We start from the raw sequence: 7,142 nt of genomic DNA, 5'->3' as shown, positions 1-7,142 counted from the left end.
CCCAGTCAATTCCTCAAGCCTTTGGGGTCAATGTCAGCTTCCATCTGTGTAGTCCCCCTGGCAACTTGGATTGTGTTGGTGCAGTTCAGTTTTATTTATATAAATGTATGATTGGTTATGTCATAAGTGATGGTTTACTAAAGATGTGTTTTGTTTAAAAAAGGGGGGCAGGAACTGAATAATGTATGTAATGTTGCTTAGATTATATGATTTATAGCAATGTATATGAAGTACAATATTTGTTAATGTAATACAGTTTGATTACTTTTGTATAAATGTAAATTTGCCTGTGTCACAAGTAATAATTCAATAACGATGTTTAAAAAAAAAAATGAGTCCCCCTGGCAAGATTTCATATGAGAATTCTTCAATGGATGCTAGCAACACAATGGTCAATTCTTTATCAATGAAAGTCAGTTTGAATAAGGATCACTCAGGCATGCAAGAAATACCTTTGGTGATGGATATGATCACATCAGGTTCTACAAAGCCATCCTTTCATTCTCCCTCAACCCAAGGCCATAGTGACCACAGATGCATCCCAGACTGGGTGGTGGGGCACTTCCTCAGGAAAACAGTCCAAGGCACTTGGCCCCTGAAGAGGCCAGTTTGCATGTCAAGCGTTCCAAGCCTTTCAGGTTTCTTTCTCCCTTTAGGGACAATTGTGATTCAGACAGAAAATATGTTGGTAGTTTGGTATATCAATAAACAAAAAGGAATCAGATCTTAGCCTTGTGTCGAGAAGCACTCAGTGTGTGGCAGTGACCAATCTCATCCAACCAATTTCTGATAGCAATGCACATTCCAGGGAAATCCAACGTGACGGAAGACAAATTGAGCAGGTACATTCTACTACCTCACGAGTGGTCTCTTAACATGAAAGTGACAGAAATGATTTTCCGTCAATAGGGCCAGCCTTGCTGCAATCTTTTTGCTTCCCACCGAAACAAGTGCAGTAGCTTCTTTGCCTTTATACCCCCACCAAGGGATGCTCTGCTCCACGATTGGCCCCCCCAGTGTCCTCTGTGCTTACCTCCCCAATTCCCTTGATCCCCAGGTTTCTGCAGAAAGCTGCCAGGTTGAAGTGCAAAGTCATCCTCATTGCACCTTACTGGCCTTGACAGGTTTGGTTCCCCTTCCTTTGGCTTCATTTAATTTACCCACTTTGGATTCCAGATCCAATTCCAGACCTCCTGTCTCTCACATGGTTTCTCCACTTCCATTAATAGTTAGACAACCTGTGCTCTTGTCTCCTTCCATCATATACTTTTATTTTCCCATAAAGCTTCTATGAGGAAACTTTACAAAAGTAAATGGAAGAAATGTGTTTGTTAGTACATCAAAAACATGTTGGCCCCTTTTCAGACGTTATACAAAGTGTCCTAGAGTTTTTGGAAAAAATATTCAGTGACTTTGCTAGCTCCTCTACCATCAAAGTTCAGTTGGCAGCAGTCTTGAACTGCCATATAGGGGTTGAGAATTCTTCCCTGGCCTCAACTAAGATTTGTAAGGCCTTTTTAAAAGGTACTTTTTTACTCAGCCCACCTAACAAAGACCCTACTCCACCATGATACTTAAATTTATTGCTGCAGACCTTAATTCATGCCCCATTTAAACCAGCAGCAAAATGTCATCTTTTGTTTGTGACCTGGGAAAATTATCTTTGTATTGGGCATTACCTCAGCCAGAAGAATTTCAGACCTTTAAGCATTGCCTTCTAAACCTCCCTACTTGATTTTCATAAGGATAGGGTGACTTTACGAACTAATCCCTCCTTCCTTTCTAAGGTGGTGTCACAATCCAGTATCAACTAGGCCATTAATCTGCCTATCTTCTTCCTGAAATTTGAAAACAAGGCTGAATATATGTTACACTTGTTAGACATTAATAGACAATTACATTTCTACTTGCACAGAACAAAAGAAATTAGAAAATCTGATCAACTATTTATCTCCTTTGCAGATCCAGAAATAGGTACATTTGTTACAAAGGTAACTGTGGCAAGATGGCTTATTGACTGTATACTCTTTGTCTACAGCAAACTGGGAATCTCATTATCAAAGCCTGTAAGAGCCCCCTCAACTAGATCCATGGCTACTTCATCAGCATTTTTCCATGCCTTCCATGGTCGATATATGTGCAGCTGCAACTTGGGCTAATCCTCATACCTTTATTATTTATTGCAAACTAGATCTGGTCTGAAGGGGAAGAGCAGCCTTTGGTTCAAATTCTTCAGAAATATCCTTTCTTACAGTCCACCCAGGATTTCAGGTAGTTGGGGACTCTTGTCTTGATAGTTGAGGAATGAATGAAAATTATCATCAGATAAAAGAAAAGTTTTGTACTTTCCAGAATGTTCCATCTGTGTTATCCATTTTTATTCTTCCTCATCCCACCATCCTCCAACTCCAATCCTTTGTCATTATGGACTTCTGGAAGAATGGGATTTTATTAAGACACCTCTGTGTCCTATGTTGAGCTCCAAATAATGGCTTTCTCTGTCAAGATTATTATATTAATATTTCTTAACATATGTCTTCTAGCAAACAAGATCTGAGGTATGTTAGGTGTTGGTGCATTCTGGGTAGGGAGGAGCTAGAGAGATTTTAGATGGCCACAAGCTGTATTAATGGCCTAGTTGGATCCCAGGATTGTATCCAAGTCTCCAAAAGTTGAGGAAGAATGAAAATTGGCAACACGGATAGAATGTTATGGTAAGTACATAACTTTTTTTTTTTTTGCTAGCCATCACTTTTGCTAGAAGACTTTCAAAACTTTAAACACGGTCTTCTAGACCTCCTTACTTAGTATTTCATAAGGATAGGGTGGCTTTATGAATCAGTCCTACCGTCCTTAGGTGGTGTCATAATCAGACACCAACCAATCTATTAATTTGCCAGTTTTCTTTACAAATTTACAAACAAAGGTGAATACATGCTACACTTACTGGACATCCACAGACAATTGCATTTTACTTACATAGAACAAAACATTTTAGAAAAAAACAGACCAATTGTTTGTTCAATTTGTGGATTCCAAATTGGGCAAGTCAATCACTAGCTAACCTTAGCCAAGTGGCTTACAGATTGTATATTCTTTATCTATAACAAATTAGACCTTTCTTTACCAAAACCATTGAGGGCCCATGGCTACATCTTCAGTATTCCTTTCCAGGACATCCATGGATAATATATGTATACCTGCTACTTGGGCCAATCCTTATACCTTTATTACTCATTACTATTTGAATCTGGTCTTGAGAAGAATATCCGCCTTCTGTTTAACTGTACTCAGGAATGTTCTTCTTTAGAGTCCACCCAGGATTTCAGGTAGCTGGGGACTGTGTTCCCCCGTTGAGGAATGAATGAAAGAAAATTGACATCATCAGATAAAGAAGTTATGAACTCACCATAACATTACATCTGTGTTATCTATTTTCATTTTTTTTCAACTTCCATACCACCAACCCCCTACCTTTGAACAAATGACTTCTGGAAGAATGAGACCTTATAGGGGAACCACTGTTCCTTATGTTGAGCTGTAGATATGTATTTCTGTTAATATGTTGTTAATATTTTTCTTTTACGCAGTAAGCCAGAAAACAAGATCTGAGGTATGTTAGGGGATAGAGCATTATGGGTAAGGAAGGTACTCGAGAGTGTGTTAGTATCTACTAGCTGAAAATAACGGCCAAGTCGGATCTGAACTCAGTTGTTGAGGAAGAATGAAAATGGACAACACAGATGGAACTTTAAGGTGAGTTCATAACTTCTTTTTTGGCTAAGTAGCAGAGGCCATTTAAGATAATTGAAAGAATAAGTGCAGATTCAAAATTCGAAAGTTATCCCATACCCAGAATTAACAAACTTAGGAAAGGCCATCACTTTATAATAGCTCGACTGCTAGAACATTTTCTGGCAAATACCCTTATAACAAGTATGTACTTATACTCATTACTGGATTTTACTAATGGCTCCTTGATGTTCATAGCAATATCTTCAAATTATACTTTTTCTTTATTTCTTTTTAGAGCCTGTGGACATTACAACGATCACTGTCCGTGAAGTACCAGGAGCTCTACTACAAGGCACACCTCTGTGGAAGTTTTCATTGAGAATGCTGTCACCGGGCAATGTAAGCAAGTTTAACACAAAGAGCCTTGCTATATATTAACTTTTAACTGGTCAAATATGCACCTAAGCTGGAAATTGGCTGTGATATCCCCCCCCCCCCCAAACACGAGTAGTCCTTGCAGTCTTAAGGACTACCTACCAAGTTGGCCACTGTCCTCTCCCTTGACTGTTAGATTATACTGTATAAGTAAGTTACTTCATATTTGTAACTTCTTGTTATCTGCATTCATTAAATGAAAGGAAACATGTTTTACTTTGTGCCTCTTTGAAAATCGCTGAGCTCCAGCTGTAAAATGATTGCTGTCTGTAATAAACTGCCTGAGTGTGGGAAGCCTGGCATGCCCCGTACCAATTCCCACACACCCAACCTTGGTCTGTCATTATACTTCCGACATGCATATATCACTTGCAATAGCTTCACTACTATCAAAGAAACACTCCTGTTTCTAATCGCCTCTTCCCTAATTCCATCTAACATTTAGCATCATTCTCAACAACCATTCTCCCTGCCATACTGTTTTGTATTATATCCTCTCCTACTCAGACCCTTATACATCATACCATCTTGCAAAGTATTTATAACAAAACTCACTGAAGTGCATGCATGCATACATGCATGGAAAGCAGTGCATTCTCCAGACATCTTAATTGGTACAGAATCCTGGCAATGCCAGGAAACAAAAGAAAATATGAAGAAACTGTCGCACCAGGCTATAACATTATCAGATTAGACAGAGCCATCAAAAAGATGGCAATATTGCTGTGTTCTGCAAAATAACTAGCTTTATCCCTTTTCCCCACATTCTGCCAGCTTTCTTTAACTCAGAAATCCTACCAGCTGTGCTAAAACTAAATATTCACAAGGCAGTCACAATCACAATCATGGGTGTATACATACCCCCAGGTAACAGTGGTAAAATCTGGAAATATTCTCTTCTGGGCATCCCTAAAAATCCCTCATGAAACCATAATATTGGATGATGTTAATACAGATTGACAAACAGTAGAATCTGAAAGTCCAACCAGTAATACACATCTGTACAAGTGCATCCAACTTATAACCACACCAACTAAATATAACAAAGCCACAATCAATCAGCCCTCGACTGGATCCTCTCCAAATAAAATATCATCCCATGGAACTGTGTCAGACAGCCTAAGTGATATCATCTCATGGAACTCTTCCAAGCAGCCTAAGTGATCACTCACCAGTCTACACCATAACTTACCAAAGGATCAGGCCCAAAACACACCATTACAGCCTGGTAAGAAAATGTACTACGTCTTGTGCAGACACTTATTAGTACACTAGATATCCTTAAGTGGAAGTCACTAAAGACTCTCCCCATAGATGATTCTGTCCGGGTTCAATAAAATCTTCATAGGTGTTCTAAACACACTACTCTACCCAAAGAATAAAAAGAGTCAAAGCCAACCCTTCCCCGTGGCTATTCTTAGTAACTAAACAACTCTTGAAACATAGAGACTAAGCATGGAAGGTGTGGACAAAAAATAAAATCGCTTTACTAGCATATTGACAACTAAGAAACCTAGCAAAACAATGTATTACCAAAGATAAGAAAGCATAAAAACTATGAGGGCATATTACTTACCAATCAAAACATAAATAATCATACAAAACTGTTCTGGGCCTCAATCAATAAACTATTAAATCCGGGACAAGCCACATAGCCAACACCAAACAATGCAATAAATAACCAATCAGGTAACCAGTCAAGCTCTGTGCCCCTATTTAACTACCTCTTGAACAGAGCACAGGCAGTGAAATGGAAAAATGATTTATCCACCTTCTTGCCTGTAACTATAGATGTCCCTGATGATTTGTACTATGTCCCATACATTTCAACATATTCATCAATCACCTCTACACTGCTTAAAAGTACTACCCTAGTTCAATACACTGATGACTTGATCCAAATCTGCTCTGCAAATCTCTGAGAACTCCAAGACCTAACACAGCAATCCTTCTTATTGATTGAGACATGTCTAAATAATTCATAACTACTACTAAATGCTAAAAAAAAATAAATTACTATTCTATCCAAATCACATCTACCAAAACAGTATTCACTATTATCTCTGCCAACAACAGCATGATAAAACAAGTAAACCACAAAAAAGTACTGTCTCATTTTAGATAACCAGTTGAAATGTGACTGCCTTGTATCACACAGTTAAAAAAACTTTTCAAAACAAGGTACATTATACAAAGTAAATGGAGAGATGATAAAATCAGAAAGGAAAGGAGAATAGTATTGCTTGAACTGAATTCATCCTCACGTCTTAGTAAATGCCTTCGCAAGGTGGACCCTGTTTTAACAAAATCTCAACAAGATGATACTTGATTTGTAGAGTGAAACAAACTCATGTCGAAAGAACTTGATGCAAGAATGATTTAGAAGAGGTGAATTTAAACCAAAAGATGAAAGGTTAATACTAGCGACCCAGGATAGTGGGCTACATACAAGTTGGTTTATAAAGGGTGTTGAACACGTGAGAGAAACAGACAAATGCAGGTTCTGTAAAACAGAACTGGAAACAGTTGCACATCTTGTTATTGGGTGTGATATACTAATAACAGAGAGCAGGTGTACTGAAAGGCATAATAATGTGGCAAGACTGTTGCACTGAGGATTGTGCAAACATTACAATATTGAAGTATCTGAGAAGCATTGGAAACATGAGGCAGAAATCATTATAGAGAATGTTGTTTATATCGCATGGGATTATCCATTATCAACAGTTCAAAAAATAGATGCAAGAAAACATGATATAGTAGTTCATGAAAAGAAGACAGCGCAGTGGTGCAGCGGTAGCATTGTCGCCTCACAGCCAGAGGTTCTCTGGTTCGATTCTTGGCTGGGGTGCCTTCTGTGTTGAAGTCTGCATGTCCTCCCTGCAATCGTGTGGGCTTCCTCCCACGTTACAAAGACATGCATCTGGAGCCTTTCTCCCCGGGCCTCCGCTGAAAAATGGCTTTGTTCCAAG

Source organism: Protopterus annectens, chromosome 16.part0 (assembly GCF_019279795.1).
Source record: "Protopterus annectens isolate FY-2018-M chromosome 16.part0, PAN1.0, whole genome shotgun sequence".
NCBI classification, from domain to species: domain Eukaryota; kingdom Metazoa; phylum Chordata; order Ceratodontiformes; family Protopteridae; genus Protopterus; species Protopterus annectens.
The sequence above is the reverse complement of the archived record's forward strand: the minus strand, read 5'-3'. Positions refer to the sequence as shown.